Below are 23,848 nucleotides of genomic sequence, written 5' to 3'. Positions count from 1 at the left end.
GAACAAAATGCTATAACTGTTGAAGATTCAGGTAAATGCTTTGTAGCAATCATTGTGCCCAACAGGCTCTTATCCCTCTCTATATGCATATTGACACACATATATGCAGGCTTGTCTGAAAATATATTCCAAATTTTATGTCAGAAACCCACAGAAATAACAGCAGACTATTAAAAAGAGAGATCATGTTTTTCCACAGACTTTGTGATAAACATTAAAACAATGACTGAACAGAAAATCTCATATTTGGTAATTTGGAGGGCATATTTTCCAGCTGGAGAGCTTCCTTTGGACCCCAGTAAACAGCTGGAGGGGATGGATAGAATATTTGGTAATAATGTCCGTGTGGCCTTCTGCTTTCATCAAACTTTTAAATGGTTTGCAGTGGAAAAGCAGGATTGTAGCATCATGTATTGGTGCCCAGTGCATGTAATTTGGAGGAATGTCAGGCAGAGTGATCTGCCATGCCATGAATGTTAACAGTTGTAACCCAGGCTTTAATGCTACCCCCAGTTAGTACATGTTACAGCATTGTTGAAGTCTACACTTGCACTGAATTTCAGCCCCTGGGCACTGCTTTTAGCCCTCCTCCCAGCTTAGATGGGAAGATGTAAATCCTGCAACTAACACAGATGCTCAAGAATTTGCTGTCTTAACAGAAGCTGCAGATTTATAGAGGTGCATATTTTTAAAGCATCAGAATTGCTACTTTCAGAAGTATTTAAATCAGTTCAGACACTAAGGTATTTCTTCCACTCTGCATTATAAAACATTTCAACCTATTTATTGCTCCTCTTCTCAGCTCAAGGATAATACTCATAGCTTGGGAACATGTAATAGTGTGCTTTCCCTTGGGAAAATGTTCTATGAATAATGTTTAAACTTATTTACTTTGCATAGTTTTTAATATATATCACTAAAGAGAAAATTTAAAAAAGCATGTTTATGGTAGAAGTCTAAATTAAATTGTTCTTCAGCAAGGTACATGTACTTTTGCAAAATGTATGTCAAATTTAAAAGTAGAACCCATGTATTTTTATTATTGTAAGTTTATAAAAAAGAAATCTATAACTTTTCAGAGAAAAAATGCTTAGTCCTGGTTTGTTTTTTTTTTTTTGAATATATGGATAATGCATGTGGAAAATATTAAAAAAAAATAGTTAGAAGCGACGTCAAGCAGTCCTCTACTCTCAGACTCCTACCACAAAAAAGGATTAAAAATACTTAACCTATATTTGGCAGATGGTTGTACATCCTGTTCATAAAATCCGTTGGTGATGGAGATTTCATTTTATTCTGTGAAACTTATGTGAGAGAATATCTCCCACTGTCCTTACTTTGGGAAGGTTTTATTAAGGCTATATATAAATCTCACTTTCTGCAACAGAAGCTCAACTTCCTTGGAGGTTGGGATAGCTTACATTTTTCTTCAGTTTTCTTTAAACCATTTGAAGACCTGCCATGCCTCAAGTCCTGTCGTCTCCATTCTTAATACCAACAATAGCCTATTTCTTTTTTAGAAGTTACATTTGCTACACTCTGGATCCTTCCTTCTCTACACCACTTTATCCTCCCCAATTTGTCCTCACATTTCTTGAAGTTTATGTCAAAAAATAGAAAAAAGACTCCAACAGAGGCTTTATTCACACTGAGTGGAGCAGAATGATTATTTCCTATTTTTGAATATACCCACACTTTCTTATCCCAGAATGAGGGCTGCCTGCCTGTTTCCACAATAGAAAAACAATCTTGATTCATGTTCAGTTTATGATTTGCAAAGGGGCACTTCTAAATCACTAGACTTGTGACCAAGCCACTGCTATCGAATGGACCAGTCTCTAACTTTTATACACACATTTGCGTCCTTAAGAGTAGTACTTTGAACTCTCCTTAATCAACTATAGCTTTTCACATTAGACCAAGTTTTTCAATTCTTCCAAATGTTTTGAATTGCAATTCTGTCCTACAAAGTGCATGGATCCCCTTCCAGCTTGGTACCATCTGGAAACGTAGCAAATGATCCCCTGTGCCTTGAAAGGCATCTATAAAAAGCTCTTGGAATATCTGTGGGATAACAATCCTTTTTCTATCTATATCATCTATCTCTACCTATCTGATGAGAGAACTGAAACTCCCACAGTGACAGAACATTCCCTAATCTAACAGAATCAAGGTTTTCTTACTTAGCAGAATTCTAGCTTTGTGTTTCTGTACTGATGGCCCTCACTGCCCACTATGGCACAGCTCTACCATAGTCTGCATAAAGACAAGAGTCACAGTCAGAAATGCCAGTGACCATGCTGTACCCAAGACACCCCTCAGCTGGGAAGATTTGTTCCTGACATTTACTGTAGAGTGGGGGAAGAAACCCTATCATTTTCTCACTTTCTGAAGCACTAAAACAATAAGAGAAATTGTTACAGAGACAATGTCCTGGGGTGTCCATCTGAAAATTGTCCTAGAAAATCAGTCCCAGTATCCTGGACTGCTGAAACAGCATGAGGCCTTGAGCAGCTGCCTTTTCCCTGTCATGTCATTTGCTGGTTGGTAGCCATTTTTAAAAATGCAAGAAATGCAGTCAACACCCACTGCTAAAATTTTAAAGCTACTGCCTAAAATAGTGCTTTCACAAGGAGACAGTGCTGAAACACCTCTACATAAATGATATCTGCCCTGCATCAGCTCACTCCCCTACATAGTTTGAAAGGAACTTGCTCACCTGAACTTTCTGCATTTGAAATCAAACAAGATGCTTTCACTTTAAACTGAAAACTAATTTTAAAACAGGATGGCACAAATTGTATCTTCAGCTACAAGGCAGGTCTTGTAATGCATAGATGTAGCTTTGTTCCAAAGTCTTCTCAATTTCCCTTCAAAAAGGGAGAGACTTGTACAAGTGTATGACTCAAAGTGAACTACACCTGGTGTACACTTAGGAGAAGAATGTGATGTAGGAGTGAGCTCAACAGCTCAGCTTCATTGTGGGACTCAGATTTCCCTTTTACAACCTGGCTATTCATTCAGGACTGTAGCCATACTCCTTATTTTATTGCTCTAAAGAGAGGGAAAGAAAATCTGTACCTTAGATTATGAAATGACACAAGAACTTCACTTTCTAGATCAGGATAGGTAATTTCCGAGAGGCTTTCTGAAATTAAACTTTTCAAACTGTTGGAAAGAGAAATTCTACTGGAACCTAATTTCCTTTGGCTTAATAAAAACAAATTCATAGTTTTGAAACAGAACATTGTGAACATGTGGTGCGGGCTCAAATAACTCGTGTTTCTGGTGTGACCCCTGACAAGACAGGCTAAGCAAAAGGAATTTAGAGTTCACAATTTGTCTAAAATCTACAGGATCAAGGATTCACCTCCAACAAAAGTCATTACAGTTTGGCTGAAGGCTACACAAATTTTACATGCACAAATATGTAAAAGATCAAAAGGATGAGAGGCAAAACCTATTAAAAAATATATAGTCTCTAATTGTCTATTACAAAACTACAGTAATGATAAAAGTGGCTTTTTAAAAGACATTTTCCTTCAGTATTCTGGCTAACATCACTAATCTGATTCAGGACATGAATATGTTGATTGCAACCTTTGTAATGTTCTACTGGCTGCTACCCTTAGTCTGTCTTTCAGAGGTACTCCAAGCTCAGTTTTTTAAAAAAACTTCCTCTACCTGGGATAGAATCTACCAGCTGGTAGATTCCAACCAAAAAAAAAAAAAAACCACCAAAAAAAAAACAAAACAAAAAAAAAAACTTTGCCCTTCTTCACAGGCAATCACCAGGCTTTAGGACATAACCCAAGAGAACCTTTCTGTAAGGCCCCGATGAGTAATGAAATCAAGCCAGTCATGATTCCCACAGGAAGTCACAGAGCATCAACAGGCCTCAGTCTGGGGAAGTTTGCCTGGTTTTGCAATGTCAGATGGGATTTTGAGCTGCCTCCTTCCATCCCTGCCATTCACCTTCCCTTGCATCCCAAGCAAACACAATTAACTGGGATCTGCAGTTGCTCCATGCAGTCCGTGCCACAACACCTTTGCCATTTGAAACACAAAATTGGGTAAGGCCACTGGTTCTGTGTTGTCTCTGAAAAGATGAATCTGTCTGCTGAATCAAACCCCAGTTTTCTGTATGAAGAATAGCAAAAGTCACAGACATTGCTGCTTCTCCTCCCTTTTCTATTTATGGCACCGACAGTATGACATTATCTATTTTGCATAATCAAACACTTTATGCTTGAGTGGCCCCATTGCAGCAAAAAAACTCAACCAACAAAAAAGGGATCTGGGCTTGTGAAGATAGTGGTTTGTTAAGTAACCTGCTTAGCTGTGGTTCATTTTAAGGCACATTAAAGCACCTAGAAAGGGTTGCTTTTCAAAATACAGCTTATTCCCAGAGTGCATTCATAATGTATCACTTCATTCGGGATTTTATCCCCTGGAGTGGGTTAAGCCAAGAAAGGCAGAAGGCAACTCAGAGACATGCATTTATTAAGTAGCAAAAATTGCAGTGAAGAGAAACATTATAGAGATTACAAGAAAATCTATTGCTCAGGAAACAAACAAATTTCTGAAGATAAGGATGATATTATGATGCTTAAGGTAAAAGAGCTTGACAATAAACCTAACTGGCAAAAAGAAGAAACAGACTGGTCCTCTCACATAAATTCAGAAGAAAAGATGTTTTCCACGCTTTACAATCACAATGAAGCAGATCAGGACTGGGATGATATTCTAAAAATGGACTGCCTACTGTTTCTGTTGCAAAGCACCTGCATTAACCCATGAATCCACAGTGTGGATATACAAGTGTGTTTCTGATGGTTTTGTGTTTACAAAAACACTTTTATCTATGAATCATATACACTTGAAAACTGTCAGCACCATGAATGTAAGAACTTGGCCACCTTGCAGGACTGGTTTAATCCATGAGCAAAAAAATGGCAAGCCTTGCTACTCCTCCCTTAGTAGGACCAAAAACAAGAAAAATTGAATGAAACCAGGTGGCTGACTGAGAGAAGGAAAGGAAATAATCTACTTCTTGTACTAGAGGCACACATCCCTATCCTAAAAATGAAAATCTGATGCACATTTGAACATCAACTGAGATCTCCTGAGTCACTTCTGTCCCAGTTTCTTGCAGATACTACATCACACACGGCATTTAAGAAGCTTCTGTAAACTTTTGTTGAAACCACATGCTCTGCAACATTTGTTTAGATAAGTTTTAACTTCTAAGTTTCATAACTCCTGCCTTGTGCCATTTCTTGGCAATGAGAGATGTTAATTGCAGGGAATGAAATAAGCAATGTTGCTATTTTTAAAATTGCTGTCCAGGGGCTTAGCTATGGCACAGAAAATTGCTTGTTGTTAAAAGAACTGGATAAATATATTTACAAACACATTATCATGATTCCTGCATGTACAGAAAACCTGCCTTCTGAAGCAAAAAACCCCTTTTAACTGTTGAGACTTAAACAAACCAGACCCCTCCTCAAAAAACTTACAGTAAGAATGCCAAAAGCTGAGAGAAACAAATTAGAAGCTCATGATTAGCTGCATATAAGAACGCGCAACCCTTAGCCTATTCAAGGAACACCATCTCCTAGTACAGAAATATTAGGCAAGAATATCTGTTTTGCAAACATAAGCTGAATCTTTCTAAAATGAACTTGCTACAAACAACATACACCACAGCAGAGTTAGAACATACATAAATACACTTTCTAAATTCCATGTAGCTCCCAAAAGGAGAAAATACATAATCTACTGTAAAGTGAACAACCATATTACATCTATCCATACTGATTCTGCTTTTCTCCCATGAAAACTTCAGTGCCTTATATAAAGAGTCAAAATACCTCTGAAACTGTTCCACTTGTACTAGTTTTGTTAACAGGAGACAGGACAGAAAAGTGGAAAGCAGGGACAGGGACCAGACTCATCTGTCTACAAGAACAGATGCTCTTTCCTCTTCCCCCTTTCTTTTGGTCAGTACAGAATCGTTCAGCTGCTGCCAAACCCCTGCACATACTGCAAGTACCTCTTTCCAGACTTGGTACAGCACAGTTCTACCAACATGAAGCGTGATAAAAACAAACAAAAACCAGGCTCCCTAAAACTGGAAGCATATATAAACCAGTGACTTTTCACAAGCACCACCATCTAGACTTCTTTTTGTTTATAAGCATGAAGAGAAACCTCTGATTTCTGAGTATATAGAGAATTCTCGTTTTTTTCTAGACAATATTTTTATGTATAAATGTATTCACATGGCACAGAAAACTGATGTCTTTTTTTTACAATCATGTCCTGTCATTCAAAACCAAGTAAATTCACCAGTAGTGAAAACTGGGGATTTTCAAACACTTCCAAGTTAGAAAGTTTTGATTAAAAACACTGTCCCTCCTGAAGGTAAAGAAGGTTCAGTTGATTCAATTACCCAAGGGGGCAAAAAATTAAAAAGGAATTAATAAAAAACAACTTTATTTTCTCATTTCTAATTATAGAATTTAAAAAGAAACGTTCAGGGGATGAGATCTAACAGTTCTATAGCTCTGATCTGAGTAGCTTAAACACTGCCATAAAACTCCTGCAAAACAAATCAGTTTTGGCATAAATGTGTTAAATTTCATTAAACTCACCTCTATATGCACATCTAGACTTGTTTAACTAATAAAAAAAAAGCAAAAAAATTATATAATTCCATCTTAATTTCCATTCAAATACCAATAAAAGGGTAATTAAAGAAGATTTCCACAAACACCAAACAGCAGGAAATTAAGACATATATAAATACAAAACTGCTTTAAAAGATGAAAACTATAGTATTGCAGCCTCCTGAATAGGAAAACAACTTCTGTTTTCTGCAAATATCTATTGAAAATTTATGTATTGGGAAGCTGTAACCAATGAGAACCTAAAATTACTTCAGAGAAGGGAAAGATAAAGCAAGCTACCATCAAAGAAAAAGGTCAAGTGAATTATTAAAAATCAAATTCCACATCACTGCTGTAATACATTATTAGATCTGATGATTTAAAATAATCCAGTTTACTACATAAAACTGCTTTTAAGGGACAGTTAGTAGACAACTGAACATTCAAGTATTACTATACACTTCTGTATATGAGAAACAGATATGTTAATGTTGTGACATAATATTTAAACCAAAGGCAAGACAATGCCAACCTGAAGACTCAATGCATAATCAAGAAAGTAATTAGGCATACAATAGAGATTTATAGTCTGTTGTACAATTGAGCAAGAGTCATTCTTTTCTTGAAACTCTAAGAACTAAAAGAGCACTGCATTAATTGAGTTTTATTAGACCAAGAAGCCTCAGAAGGCTGCAAGACTGGATGCATGGTGAATGACTGGATGCATGACTGGTGAATGTATCCACTAGAACTGAAGGTATTTTTATTACAATTCTACAAAACAAACAATAACAAAACCACAAAACCAAGCCAAACAAATAAAAAAATTCTGCAAAAAAAAAACCCAACTAAAAGCCAAAAACCCAATCCAACCACTATTAAAAACATTTGAGATCATTAACATATCCTGCACTTTCAGATTTGGTGCAGCTGAGCCTTTGTATCCCCATGCACAAAGGTTTCCCAAACCAGCAGTGTGCTCCCCTGAGTTTTACACCAAAGCACTGCAGCTCCAGGGGCTGGAGGTGGTGCAAAGCAGGGAACCAAGCTGGAGCCTCTGGTGCCACCTGGGACTACCAGACACGGAGAAGGGGAAGCACCAGCAGGCAAAAGAGAGCAAACTGCACTTTCAGGCTTTGCAGAGGGACCTGTGGAGCCAAGGTTCCCTGTATTCAGACATTAACCGGCAGCAAGGCTTTGCTCTGCCCTTCTCCATTGCAACAAGGAAAGGCCCAGTAAAAGCTGCTCTTCCTCACACCATCTCAGACCTACATCTGATCTGTCCCAGCAAAAGCCATGGAAGAAGATCAGGCTGCACAGTGATCTCCATGGCAATAACTACCCTTCATAAGCAGGTTTGTACACAATCAATATAAAGATGTGCAAATCCTTACTGGAGTTTTTCCTCAGCTATTCCAGGTTTGAACTTTAAAAACATCAATTAAACCAGAAAAATGATAAAAGCTTCATATGACCTGGTTCTCTACTGGATTTAACATTGAAAATAATTTATGTCTGCTCCAAATGAGTTCAGAATACTACCATCCTCATGGGGTTATGATTTATGAAGTGTTAGCACACAGGTGAATGTGTGTAGTGCAAGAACTTGCAGATTCAAACTCTTTGTTTCCCTTTGTTGTTATTTAATAATGAGTGAAGGGGAAGCAAAGAGTTTAAATAAACCCAGTCAAGTGTACATTGCCAAAGAAACACTGGGGGATTCAACAACTTAGTATAACTTTCCATGTGTTTAGACTTTATTGCTTTTTAAATTTGGGTACAGCCCAAATCATGCAACTTTCCCCACACTCATTTCACTTTGCTCTTTTCTCTGTCAGATTATTCTCTATTTAGTTTGCAATTCTATTTCCCCACTCCCCCACAGAATTAATTTCTTGCTAAAACATTTCTGAAGACAGGTTCAGAATCTAAGCAGTTTTGTCTCCCTTAGCAAAAAATGGTGCCCTTCCTTGGTTTTCGGCCTTCACAGCAAATCTCATCTTAGAAGAGCACTCAGTAAGGAATCAAGAAGCCAAACAGTCTGAAGACAACTTTTGTCTTGTCTAGCTCCTGTTGGTATCTGAATTAATAAAACTGCTGCCTTATCCTGTTGAAATAATGGGACATGCACCACTGCTCTGCTAAGCTACTAGTCAAATTTTACAGTTATTTGTCTTATAACTAGCCAATAATAGATATCACAAACTTTCAGTAAGATTTTCATATATGTCAAAATAATCCATTGTAAAAACCATAAAGAGAGAACAGATTTTAATTAAAAAAAAAATTGAACATGACAAACAACATGGGCGGCGACATTTCATGCTTTATTCCTGAAAGCTTAAAGGGTTTGCATTTTAGATCATCTGTCTTTAAAATGTTAGGGTGAAAAAGAAACCTAAATCACATTTTCTTTTAAAAGAATAAATTAATTGTTACCATCAGTATAGAAAATCATATCAATGAATCAATCCAAATTCTCTATTCCATTGCATTATCTAGGATATAAAACTGTTTTCATGTTAGCCTATAATTTTATATTCCAACAAATGTTATTTGGGAACTAAGATTGAAAGATGAAGCATGGAAGAAAATGACATTTTGTGTACCATCTAATTACCAATTATCTGCCAGTGGAACTAATCAAATTGTATAAATTTAGACTGCAGATTCATCAACCAATTACCTTAGAGAACATGTTATACCCCTCATCAGTGATTCAACCAACAGTCCAAGTATCAAACAACTTACTATGGATATTGTAGAGACCGATTTTATTCAGAGAAACACATCCCCAAGCACAGTAGGTAAAAGCTGCTGCAAGTTATATTATTGCTAAAATACTACCACTGATGTAAATGTATTTAAAAAGTGTCTAATATTAATTTAAGCTTGTAACTTAACTTACAAAGAAAAGGAGTGATTTACTATACTAGATTAAAGCAGATTAATTCAATGTACTATATTATACAAAATCACACCTTCCATAACCCCTGCTTTTTACACAGTCAATAAAATGATGAAATACAGGTCTGGCTTCTAAATAATCATTCATGCATTAATTGAGGTGCTTTGTTTAGATTTAGAAGGAATTGTTTGGAAATACAGCATGCCAGCTCTTATCTGTGAATTACTTTTCTTTACATATGAAAATTAACAATTAAGTGTAATTCTATTTTCATACCCTCAAAATTTAACTTGAATTATCTATGCAGACATTAATTTGAAAACACACCAGCTGCTGGTGAATGTCTTTCAGGATATATTTCAAAAGAAAGAGAGCAGTGTGTTTTCTTTCTTTTCATCAAAACACTCAAGAACATAAATATACTCTGGTTAAAAGCAATAGGACACTTACTTATGCTAACACAATCTGAGCTTTCTATTATTTTGTCTGAACATTCTTCTGGAATTAATTTCTAATTATGTTTACAGCACTATCCCCAACTTTGCTAGGAATTACTATTTCAACATCAATGAAAACATGAATACCCTCTTGAGACTCAAATAAACAACTACAAATTTGGCTCAAAAAATAAGCTTTTAACTCACACTTCTTTCTCCTCACAAACAATGTGAAGAATTCAGAAATTTCTTATTTGATAATATGACACAAAGTATACTACAAGCTATGTTCAATTTTTATTTTATTTTTGTTTTAAAAATTTAGGTGTTTCCCAGTTGCTGCCATGCAGCTCTGCAGACTGCTGTATGCAGTGTGGTTGGAAAGAGAATCCCACATGTTCAGATCACGGCTTTCCCCAGGCAGGAGCATTCCCTTGAATCTCATCTCCAGGCCCAGAACTATCAGCAGTGACAGATGAAAATTACTCAGACCAGTTAGAGGGGCAAGAGAAAGGACATGGAACAGCTACTGAGCACACACAAAATATATCCCAAAGCAGCTCAAAGGTGAAGCTGCAGCCCCATGAAGAGCAAGGTGTAAAAAGCTTCATAAAACACAGCAATGACCAAGCCTTTGGAGAAGACCATAAACATCATCATGATTTTCCCAGCAAAGGAGACAAAGAAACCTCTATCAGCAACATGGAATTCCTTCAGGACCCCTGCAAGCTGCTGGCAATGCACTGCAATCCCAAGATGACCTCTGCACCTGGAAGGGCAGCAACAGGTTGAGCATAATACCAAAAAGCAGAAAGGTTCAACATTCAAGAGTTCTATTAATTTTTAAATGCAGATAAACTGTCTAACTACAATGCTGTAAATAGGAGTACCATACCAGTAATCACCATTGTATTTTGATCCTACTCCTAATTAAACTAACAATAAATTCTGGGCTTTGTATACTTGATGCATTCCCCTTCTTCCACAAAACAAATTTTTGAGCTTAGGAATATATAGATGTGGAAAGGATATTTGTCCTGTCCCATTTTCATGTACTAAATTTCACTATGCTGCATATAAATAAGTCCATATGTTCCCAGAATCCATTTGGAAATCACCGCTTCCTCAGAGTGCTCATTATACCCAGACAGACTGCTTCCTACAAGCATCCTAATCAGGCAGTGGTTATTCAGCTCCCTGATGCCTCCTAAAATACCACTCCTATTTCCAGTAGACAAGCTGAACTACAGAAAAGTTAGGTCTAATTTTCCTAAATCTAGGGATGCAATCAAGGAGTAAGGTTTCTAAATATTTGTTTTGCTTTCAGTGGAAAAGCTCACTTTAAATATAATTTTTTCTCTCTTCCCTTTAGAAAAATGTGTGCTGTTTCTGGTAATGAGCAGTGTTGATGTACCTACTCAGCATATAATATTGGCCCCCATGGCCAGAGTGAAGGTTGCACCTGTGCTTTCCACAGAGCTGATTTAGAGAAGGTTTGGTGCCACTAAGAAATCAGATGAAATTAACACCTACTGGATTCTCTTTATCCAAAAGAAGAATTGAGCTCTGATTCCTGCTTTCTGAATGGGAATGGCATACACGTTAGAAGCCAGCTTTGGGAATTCCTTTTCTCTTATTACCATGAACATAATATCTCCACATCTCTCTTCAGACAATATTGTCAGTAATACTTTGTCTAGTTATAATTCTCCCTTTGGGAGCCAAGTACACAAAGACGACAGCTTTACAATTTAATTAAAGGCAACAATGGAAAAAATATAATAATGAAGTGAGCATAACATTTCATGAGAGTCAGATACAAAGGAATAGATTGTTGAGCATCTCATTGATAACAGCACTGAAACCATTTTACATTTAACAAAAGAGAGTAGCAGTCCCAGGAGTTCATGCTGAAGACCCAGCTTGTAAGGTGCCTTTACAGTCTCAATCTGTATTTAGAGAGAGAGGAAAAGGAGACAAAAACAATGTTTTTACAGCTAAAAAGAGCATGAGATGCATCCTATATGTAGATAAGTATTAGAGGTAAGACAGAGTCTACCTATATGAGAAATTTCTCAGTAACATCTGTCTACTGAGACCTTCTGAAGTTTGAGCAATGCCAGCCAGAAAAGATTTTAAGGGAAGGTGCTTGGTCTTTAATGTATATACTCTATCTTTACAGCTTTGTTGTAGTTAAAGAAAGTATATTATACATAGTAATATGTACATTCTTTAACTACTGCTGAAAGACACTGGGCTGTGTACACTGTTCCTTTAAAAATTACTCAGGAAGCCAGTTCCCTGCCATGTTGCTGAGTTTCTGAGTGGGAGGCTTGGCAAAGTGAAATGTGCAAAAAAGAGTAACAAGACAGGTTCAAAGGACAACAGACAACTTAGGCTAGGGCAATTTACAGGGAAGGGCAGCCTAGTTCTGAGATGCAGCCATCAACAGTACAGTGATTTGAAATAAAACAAACAAGAAGGTGATTGTACCACGGGCTTTCTCACAAGTAAGCAGGCAGTGCATTTTCCTGCCATGCAGTTACCTTTCCTACCTCCCTCTCCATGTGGGCACTCCATGCAGAGCTTTCAGACAGTTTGTTTCAATGTCTTGAGAATGCTACCACAATAGACTGATTTATTTTTACCAGATTCTCTATATTCCTCTCCTGATCACTCTGTTGTACAAATCTCCCCCTCTGTCTATTGGTCTTGGAGGCAGAAAGAGAACTCCCTACTTTTCATAGGGAAGGGGTAATTTAGTGTCTTCTTCCAAGACACGTTATCTCACTGATCAGAGATTTTTTTTAGCCCTTCCATGTCTGGTGAGCAAGGACTCAGAGTGGGTCCAGCATCATCTGTGACCCTGTGTCAGCAGGACAGAGGATTTTCTAGTGCACTTTGGGTGGGGAACATAGAGACTGGCACATGTAGGAGCAGCACAAACCCACAGAGCCTGACTGTGGGCTTGGAAACACTCATAGTGGCAGAGCCAAGACTTAGAGTGAGGAGATCTCTTTCAAGAACTAGAATTTCTACAAGAGTAAAGTTTTACACTGTAAATAGTAAGAAGGTAAACAGAGTGTCCATAATTCTTTTTATAATGCCTTATGATGCCTTTTATCTCTCACTACAGGCATTTACACCTTCTGTGCGTAAGACACATAACCACATCAAAAAGCTCATCCAACATTACCCCCATCACTGCCACTATGACATTGATCATGGCAATAACAGCAGCTGAGGAAAGCATCTCCAGATTATAAATAGAGTCTTAATTCTGTTCATTTAGGCTTTTTTTTTTTAATCTGTGGATAATATCTGCCTGAGATCCCAGGAAATATGGTAATCAATTAAAAATTATACAAATGTGGGATTGAAATGAATATTTGCCAAATCCAGTATTTCACACACCTGTTCTTTCCCAGATATGAGATGCAGCAGTTGGCAGCAAAAGAGAGTAGGGAGAGGAAAAAAATCCTCCTGTGTAATAGAAAGAATGTCCATTAGCTAAATAGAAAAAAAAAACCAAGATGACAAAGGGGAAATAACAGACTAGAAAGTTCAAGAATCCAAATTAGTGTTAACAGTTCAATTTATCTTGCATAATATTACAGTAATTGGATTGTGTCTATCATACTGCTGTTGTGACACACTTGGTTTGCTCTCTTTGTTCTGACAGTTTCCCACAGAGACTGTTGTTAGATGAGATCACTTTTGCAAACTCCAGCATCTCTATTCTCCCTGCTACCAGTGCTGAAATGCACATGGCAGGGCTTCCAGCACCCAAAAGTCCTGCAGACCTGTGAGACCCGGACTGCTCCTCTTCACTATAGCAACAAGACATACACAAGGTGAAAAAGTTCTCATATATTAATACTTTAAGACTAACTTAATGTGGCTATTAAGAATGTCAAAGCATATTTCTTGTCTTGGTGGTTTAGTCATCAGCAGTGAAAGGTAAAGGAGTAATTTTCATCAGCCACAGAAGACTGAATATAGGTCATGGTGAGTTCAAAGACAAATAATTTAAGAATCAAAGTCTCAGTGGAATGCATCAGAGGTAATGCCAAGTAAATCACTGTGTCAGTATGACTGATTAAATATTAGCAAAGATTGTGAATTGATCTTTTAAAAGAATAAAAAAGAGCTTTGTATCCATTATGCTGTAAATATTTTTTCTTCCATGCTACCATTACATTCTCCATTTTATTGTATTGACCTATAATAAAACTATAATGCTTGCCTCAATAAGGTTAAGCATTTTAATTTAAAATCTTTAAAAGTGAATCTCAACTAGAAACAATGCAAAGCTAGTCAACATTGTATAATATTCAGAACACTGTAGTCTTTTCACATAACTCTCACAGAAAAAATGCTGTACTTCATCTTAAATCTCAAAAATAAGCACTGAATTTAATGTGACTAATGTTCAAGCAAATTGTCATATTTCATGTGTAAAAACAAAATCTTCAATCTCAGTGTTGCAATATTACAGATCAGCTAAAAAAAAAAATTAAGACTGTGTCCTGAAAAAAGTGAATACAAAGTGTTGATATAGTAAAAACATGCCAAACAAAATGATCCCTTAACATGTAATGCACCTCTGGATTATTATATTTTTTAAAATGCTAAAACACCCCTTCTACGCATTAAAGCTCAATAAGGAATGTCTTGGAAAGCTACCAATTTAAATTGTAAAGATACTGGATTTTATTAGAAATGTCATCTTCTAACGGGATGATAAGAGAAACTGTCCAAGTTGTAACTGTGATAACAGCACTAGTCATCCCAGAAACTGGTTAAAGGGAAAAAAATTAAATGACAAACACTAAAATGCTTCTGGGAGGTACTCTCTTTGGAAAATTAGATGTTTCTGAACGTGTCATGCATATATAAGAGAATAAGAGGAGAAAAGCAGGGCAGCAGTGGACAGGCTTTGTTTGATTTGTTAATCAGGCATTTCAGACTCTCCAGGAGGAGGATTGCTTTTCACCATGTATGCACAGCAGTCCTGGCTTTTTCTTGAAACAGCAGACAGGCTGGCCATTTATAACTTATGACCTGTCCACTATAGAAAAATTGCTTTTTCTTTACTTGCATCTTCATAGTTAAGCAAATAATTCAAAGGGGATATTACCAGAAGACATCCTTCTGTGAATTTCTATAGGTTACAAAATAAGATATTTAGACAGACTGCTCTTCCTACAAGAAACCAAAATTTAGACATCCAGAAATAGTAAACTCATCAGCTACAGAAGGAGCCATTTTACTGCCCAAGTAAATGTGGAGTTCTTTTGTTCAGTGCTGGTAAAGCATCAAAATTCCTCTCACTCTTTGGACATCTCATGAGATTTCTCCAGCCTCAGGGCTGCAGAAACTAACTCAGTGCTTGAATGTGGAGGTGCACATTAAAAACCTAAGCTGAACAATAAGAGACCTGGAAAGCTCACCTAAGCTGCTCTTAAAACTGTTCTGTAACTCCCATATCTCTATTCATGGTTTATTTATAGGGGCTGACCCAATTGGTTACAGCAAGTAAATGTCCTCTGGACATTCATCAATATACCCAAGCTGAACTATTAACCTGAGTCATCTTGACAAACCAAACTTCTAAAATCTAGTTCAATATACAATGTTTTAGTAATAAGACAGTCACAAATTTCACTAAGACTTCATCCAGTATCAACCTATGTCATAGGTTATATAAATCATACAACTATACCTCACAAGGATTTCACCTTCTAGTGTTATACATTTTGGCATTAAAATTAAAATACATTCAGTTACAATATTTGTATTGCAATTATTTCACCTTGGATAACTGCAAATTCTGAGCTCTTAATTTAATTGCACATGTTAGTCCTCTAGACCTCAAAAATAGTATGAAGATATTATTATTCTAATATTTTTTTCCCTGTGCTATGTTTAATCTCTGTTTCCTGTTTTTCTTCTATTTTTCCTTTAAAACACTGCAGCATTTGATAGCTTTGTATCCTGGGGAAAGGAAAAAAATGTATACAAAGGAATATTTTTATCTAACCATAAAATGATGCCAGAAACCCAACAGGGACCAAACACCATGTTGGAACAAAAATAGTCCAGAGATACACTTTCAAAGTTGAGCACCTGCTGTAAAATAACCATCTGTGTTTAACTGTAATTTAATTATAGGTTCATTCCTTTTGTGCACACTGGAAGGATCTCATAGGTCTTCCCTAGTTGGTCTGCAATCAATTTCTGGCATTTTGCAAAAGCAACAGACATGTTCTCTTAATAACACCTGCTAACTTTTTACGTTCCTGTTGCAGCAAAAGTCTTGTGGGATTTTACAATGCTATTGAGAAACAAAATAAAAATTATTACTAAATCTGAAATAAAAACCTGCATTAATTAATCACCTGCCCTAAAATGCCAATATTATTGGCTATCAGATTACCATTTCCCTTTCTACAAAAGTAAATCAAGAATCACAGGGGTAGATTTTTTAAATTATTTCTGAGGGGAAAAGAAAATCAGTATTCTCCAAAGATCTCCAAGCTACCATGGCAATCTATATTAATTGAAAACTGCAGCATTCTTCACAATACCTCAAAGCAAAATAAAGTTCATAGACATTAATACTTGCTGAAACTTAGCCAGTTTATTTTAATTTATTTGAATTATAATAAAAAAAACCAACACAGCAACTTCTCATAGGTAGAAGGATCCAGACAGAAACCCCACATTTCATCTTATTAACTCATCTTATCAACTCATTAGGACAAATTATTCAAATATTAATGGACAAAGTTAGCCGTATAATAAAAAGTTCAATGCCAGAAGAATATTTTCTAAGACTATTTAATTGACTACTTAATTAATTACAAGATAAAGGATTGAAATGTCTTACTTTCAGTGTACCTTTATATATTACTTATATATGCACAAATAAATTGTTAGCTGCTGAATGTAAGTCCTATGGATGAAACTGCCAAAAGCAGTGTTAAAGCCCTGAAGCCCATGGAGCCTTGTAATAAAAGTTCTAATAATGCAAAGTAGCAACTTCAGGAAAACGTGGAATTAGACCTGAATGGTCTGGCTCATAATAGACCAAATCTTGGGGAGAAAAAAAAAAAAAAAATATATATATATATATATAAAAACTAGCTTCCCTGAACGTTCAAGCACTAACTGCCCCATTACCAAGCATTTATGTAAATAAGAATAACTATAACTATAAGGGTTTTCTTGTGAACAGTGGCTGAGATATATCAACATCAGCAGGATACAGAAACTTTCATATAAACTTAACTGTTAAAAACTGCAACAAAATCAGCAATGAAGATGTCTACTCAGACTTAGATAAAGCAGTACTCTCTCCAGGACCCTAAATCATATCTCTCTACTTCTCTGCCATTATTACTGTCTTTTAATATCTTTGCAAATCCCTAGGTACTTTAAGCTCATACACTCATTAAGCAAAGTCCTGCAAGGGACAACATACTTTTAGGTAACCTAACAGTCCCAGTCACCACTCAAAGTCAGACCTGCATTCTTTCCTGATAGCAAATCAATTCAATCCTCTAACCCTGAAGTAGATTTAAGGTAGTGAAGAGTGGCCAAACCCAAACTCGTACGTAAACCTAGGTGTCACTGAAAATCTCCCGCACTTTGCTCACTGAGCTGGAGCACAATTGTTGAATTCTATCTGATTCTCTGTGAAGCAAAAACATTTCATCAAGTGGTATTCTCCCTTTTGGTGAGCTACTTTCAAAGAAAACTCTAATGGAAGTGACACTGAAATTAAAGTAATGAACATTAAAGTATTCAACAAGTTCTGTACTGTTTCTCAGTGCCACACTGATGTAAATTAAGTACGAAACACCTCTGACCTCAGATTTCTGTTTGTACTTGCACCCCGCTCAGATCCATAGCACTCTTTCAAACATCCATTAGGAAATGCCATTCCAGTAGCACCCACCTGCAGGCAGACAGGGTTTTCCTGCTTGAATTGGTAACCACAGCAGGGCCATTCCATGCAGTGCAAGCACAGACAGGATGCTCATGGAGAAAATGGGCACCTTGGCTGAGATTCTGGCATGTGCCGAACAAAGCAAGCAGGAAGATGCATTCTTGCAAGTGGACAACCTTTCTTCCTTTTTTCTTTTCTTTCAACAGCTGTGAACAATCAGTTCTAGACTTGCTCAACAGGAATTCCCTACCCAAAAGCAGCTGAATGCATGAGAGATTTAGTCCAGCTGCTAAACTAAATATAAAACAGGTGTTTTATTGCAAGTCTGACTGAATGATCAAGTAAAAAAAGTCTCTAAATAATCATCATTTCTAAAAAAAAGAAAAAAAAAACTGAAAAAGCCCCACCTCACCAGTTTATGAAAGGTGGTTTTACCACATTCTTTGTACCACCCTTTAACTCACAGCTGCACAGCACAGCTCTGAGCTGTGCATCCTCAGGCCTGAGACATCGCAGCAATAGCCAGCCCTACTGCCTTCCCTCACCCCTGACCACATAGGCTTTCCAAGGCTGTCCCTAAATTCCCCAGTTCCACTCCCTCATTTCAGCAGGCAGGGTGGGTATTTCACAGGGACTTGGGTCATTTCTTACAGGAGGATAATTTAGTATAGAAGATATTACAAGCCTCTCTCTCTTACAGAGAGTGGTGGCAGATCAGTTAAAGGTCTGCTACAAAAGGTTTAAAGGAAGAAGCATAAAATCAGAGTCCAAATGACTGCAGAGAGACAACAGCATATACAGGCATGGGAGGAATGCCACATGAGTAATAAATTCAGAAGACATTAAAGGAGCACACAGGAGAACATCCACTGCTCTACAGAGGTGTCTAAAAAGCTGGGTTTGACCCTAATCACTAGGTTCCTTCCCAGGGAGCCTTTTTTTGCTCTGGTGAGGCTTAATAATACTTAATAGTGTAAAGAAAAGGTGCAGGGGAAAGTTCATTCACAACTTTACAAATTATGCAGTAAATTAGAAACTGAAATTGCAGTTTTATGCCCACAGTACCCTAAATAGTACCAAAAAATATAGTTACAGAATTTTACAAAGCAGAGGTGACACTTAGGCCATTTTTCCTCTCCTAATTAATAATTACAGTCTCTTCATATTCTGGATGCCCAGCAAACACCACCTAGGCTACATGGACAGTCATTCTAGATGGAGTGCTATGCTTCATAATGTAATTTTCCATTTTTCTATTCAATTAAAGGGCTGGAGGTCTTTTTGGCTGTAAAAAAATATTGCCCATAAATCACTTCTTCCTGCTTCCCTCTCAACTCTTGAAAAAGAACTTTCTTTAAACCTCCTAAAAGCTCAGTTATTTGTAAATCTCTCTTCTTGCCTTTAAGAAAGAGCTGAGTTTTCTTCTGTTTACTCTATTCCCTTAATTTGCTTACAGCTAGGATTGATTAAACACATAATAACTAAACATTCTCTTGAAAGGCAATTTTCAATGGCCCTGCTGCCGTGCATTTTAGATTATTTTTTTAAAATAACTGTTTCCTCAAGGGTATTACCTAACCTCTAATACCTCTAAACATTTAAAGGTTTGCATTTAAGAATCCAATTTCATATGCAAAAATTACCCTGTTTACCACAAACCCAGTCTTCCCATCTCAGTCAAACCTGCTCAAACTCTGCCTCTAACATATATTCCTCACTCTCTGTGAAGTTATTTTTTAACATCAGGCACTTTGATGAAATATCAGATTGATTAAGACCTCCCAAAGTCTTTTAAGATCATTTCTAAGTCTTTTATCAGAACTTTTTAATATTGTTCATTGACCACAGGTGAAATTCTCATTACTGATAACTAATCACATTGCTTCCATAGATATAATCTGTCATTTATTGCACATGCTAGTCTTACTTCTAGTGACAGCCTCAGCTAAATTAGTTTTATTTACATTTTACCTGAATGTTCAAACATATAATTTCTTAATTAAAAAAAAGGGCAAAAAGCTGATAAAATAGAGTGAGAATAAATAAATCCCTGTAACAACACAGATGACTAAGTAGCTGAATTGAAAATTAACAAAATACATATATTTTATTAAATGCAATACATGCATTAGGAATGTATTATTTGTTTGGCTTTTGCACAGTTTCAGGTGAATATTAATTACTAGAGCAATTAACAACATAGAGAATACTTATAATGAGTTGAAGTCATATGCTTTACTGTCACCCTGGAGTTTTAAAGCACCTGCCATATGTTCTCCTAATAATTGCTACTTTTGCTTTCTGAATACAGAAAGGGAATTTATTAACTTGTGAATCTTCTGAGATATATGCACTTGTGACTGGAAATGGGGAAAGAATGCCAAAATGTTAGTTCATTCTTATGCAGTCTGATTTAATATGAGCTTAGACCTATGGACTAAGGCTAAATTGATGTATTTTTATGGAAAAGCAAATATCCAATGAAAAATTATCCTTTGGAAAACATATGAAAAATTAGGGAAACTCTTCTGAGTTTAGCAGTCAAGGGGATTTTCAGATCAAGTCTGCCTGACTGGGTTGCATTCCACCTGTAATGCATTTCTCAGTTGTGTTTTGTTTATTACTATTTTATTTATATCCATTTTCATTATTAACATGCCATGCATGAAGTCCTCCAGTATTCACTCATTAAACAATAAAGTGTTAGCTATGCTTGACATTTACTTGTTGTAACAAGCTATACACAAATACATGGAAATTGATACTATTTGTGAGCAGAATTTCTATCAATTTGGTACCTGATTTTTAAAATATCTGAAACTCTAATCGGCAAACATAAAAAATTAATATAGCTTAAAAGCAGACTTTTACAAAAAAGATCCCTACATTTTATATATGCTAAAATTCTCTAGTTAATAATAAAAAGAAGAAAAGGAGTTACATTGCAAATAAAAGAACTCTAGCACCCTTATGGAGGAAGAAGTTGATTATTTAAAACAACCCTATGCAACTCATTCACCACATGAAAGAGCTTTATTGTTTTATATAATTAAACATGTAATTTACTGCAAGTCCTGTCATCCAAAACTAAAACCTGAGAGAGACTGGTCCTAAATTAATTGCTAATATAGCTATTTCCTTTTACTTCATTGCCAATAAATGCAAGAAACACAGTTTTTAATTCATCACCTCTTGATATTTTGGAGTTCAAAATAGCATTAGCTATTAATTTTAAAGCCACGATAATATATTTCAGCAAAACTACATGCTTTTTCTTGTGCTGAAATCTAGGTTGTACTGAAGCAAATGAAGGATTCACTATTTACCTCAGTGGAGCTGAAATCTCATACTAACATTCAAAGAAAAGAAACCATCAGTCATAAAAAAGACATATTAAAAAGATAAGTACAATTTATCAATATTTTTCTCATCAGATGTTTCATACCAGAGTTGGTTGAGGAAACTGGCTTTAAATGGTTTTAAATCCTGCTCTTCTTCAGGAGCTACCGTGACTGAAAACATTCAGAATACCTTAGTATTACTGGAAAAACACCAGGCACAGTCGCCCTTGATAAATACAAAACAGGGGTTAACAACAGGTGACCCATGGATCCATATCTCTAATCTGCATTTTTATGTATACCTATTTATCTTTGTGTCTCTTTATGCAGAAATATGTGAGGCCAACAACAGAAGAGTATTCCTTTGTAGAAGGTTTAAAGTTTTCTTCAGTGAGAATTGCTAGAGCCCATTCCTTCTGAAAAATACCTGAATATTAAACAGGACATTTCCTTCTGCAAGGCACAAGTGTTCCATTCCATCCCACCCACGCCAAAACTTCACAGAAGCAGCATTTCTGGCATCTTCATTTTGCTATGCTAAAATATTCTTTTAGCTTGATATTATAATAGACAGTCCAATTCCCAGGGCTTTGATACCTGCACTCTTACCAAACCTTTGCCCAATGTTTTTATTAACTCAATTTAATGGAACCTTTTTTATGGTGACCTTAAGAATTTAATAACTCTGCAATGCAAGGACAATACCACCTGCAGGCTCTTCTGGGATTAAACTGTGGTAGTTCAATATGTCTGCAGGAACACATAAAAGAAAAGCAGAAAAAAAATGTCAGAAACTACACAAATCAGTCACTCATTGCTGAAGTTGGGAATTATGCCTGGTTATGGTGTCCTGCTCTAAAACGTGACATAAAACGCTGAATCTGATACATGCTGCACCCTACTTAATGCTGCTTAATGGTATTAATCTAGCTTTGATCATGTCAGATATGCTGGCAATTTTCAATTCGAAAGAGTCTTCCTTTCTGACAGACACTCTGCATATCTTACAGATACAATCAATACCTTATTAGTCAACAACCTGAGAAGAGGCACATAAATTAATCCTTTTCTGTCAACCCAGCAGTTTGTACTTGAGTGAAACCTCACCCTTGCAGTACGCGTGAGACTGATCTTAATCCAATTAGGGTAAAATGAACTTTTTTTTCTATGGCACTCTCCATCTGTGTTAACTCAACCCCCTGAAGACAGCTGCTCTGAGGAAATAACTTTATGCTTGACCTTTTATGGGCAAGGTTAAAATCAGTATAGATACATATATATGCAAGGAAAGTCAATAAGTTTGCTCCCTCTCAATTCCTCCTTTAACCTCCCCTAGCACCTGTAAAATAATGCCAGGGAACGCTGCTGATTTCAAAGTGACAAGGATGTATTTATTTTACTTGAATAAAGGACTCTGTCACTTCAGGTTTACACTGAGTACAGCATGTACCTTTGTTTTGCTGAGGGGTAAATTAATACAGAGTGACAGTCCTGTCTGTAGTATCATGGAATTTGACAAGTAGAGGATGTTAACAGCCTACAATATGCAAAACAAATAATTTCTTCTCTTTGTGATAGTTATCAGATATAATGACAACAACCATTAAGCAAACAAGACTTGCTTGGTGCTATTATTTCTCCAGTAGGAACTATAGGAGAGAGGATGGAGCTAGAGTGCATTTGAACCCATTTTGATGGTAGCAGAATAGGGTGCAGTTCTGTCGTAATGATGCAGTGCGTGCTGGAGGGGGTCCTTAGTAAGGTATCATTTAACTGATTCCTTTTTCTCAGTTTTTATTCACAAAAACATGGACCATCATGGCTCTGGGCAATGATTACTCTTCTTTCACCTAAACTTCCTCTAAATATCTCCCTGGACCACACCTAACTTCCCTGTGTTAAAATTAAATGACTGAACCCCACCCCATCCTGCTGACCAGGCAGGGCAAGGAGGGTACCAGGAGGAAGGTTGCAACTAGAGTGTTGCACCCCTGTGGCAGGACTCCTGTTCTGCTCCCTCAGCTTGAGCTCTTGATTGTAGCCAGGAACAGCAAATAACATAGAAAAAAGGCTGCTGCACACTGCAGCACACAACAACCTTCTCCTGGAAATCCCTGTGTGTGTCCCTTTCCTCGCTGGCCGGTCCCACAGCTGTCCATGCATGCCTTGTGACAGGGAGCAGGTGTGTAACACTGCCTCTTGCCCTCAGCCCTGCCTAGATCAGGTGGAGTATTCACAGGAAATGTCAGCATGTCAGAAAACAGCTAAAGAAAAAAGAATCAAAACCTTTACTTTGTGAAGTCCAATGGGCACCAGTCTCTTTTCCACTCTGGACTCCTTACATATAACATTATGCCACTAACAGACAAAAAAACCAAACAAATAAAACCCCAAACAAACAACCAACCCACACAAAAAGCTTGGTCTCTGAAAACTTCCCAAGGCAAAGAAGATGAAGCAAGCACTGCTATTTCTCTATGTAGAAACATGTCACTTTTAATGTCATTAATGGGGCAGTGAAGTAGAGACTGTAATCA

At 36.7% G+C, this 23,848-nt stretch overlaps 1 long non-coding RNA gene across 2 annotated transcripts in view; it reads right to left on the bottom strand.

The window, feature by feature from the left end:
* The window catches only part of LOC137478965 (uncharacterized), a 166,382-nt gene that overhangs the window by 7,393 nt on the left and 135,141 nt on the right, over positions 1-23,848 (bottom strand). The window contains exon 5 of one of the 2 annotated variants that reach the window (XR_011001904.1): positions 13,322-13,499. The exons of the other annotated variant lie outside the window; for it this stretch is intronic. This is a non-coding gene — a long non-coding RNA (uncharacterized lncRNA). Of the gene's footprint in view, positions 1-13,321; positions 13,500-23,848 lie in introns of those variants that run through there. 2 annotated transcript variants of the gene reach the window in all.

The sequence above is a fragment of the Anomalospiza imberbis genome, chromosome 9 (genome assembly GCF_031753505.1).
Source record: "Anomalospiza imberbis isolate Cuckoo-Finch-1a 21T00152 chromosome 9, ASM3175350v1, whole genome shotgun sequence".
Taxonomy (NCBI): domain Eukaryota; kingdom Metazoa; phylum Chordata; class Aves; order Passeriformes; family Viduidae; genus Anomalospiza; species Anomalospiza imberbis.
Note: the sequence above shows the minus strand (reverse complement) of the source record. Positions and strands in the feature narration are given on the sequence as shown.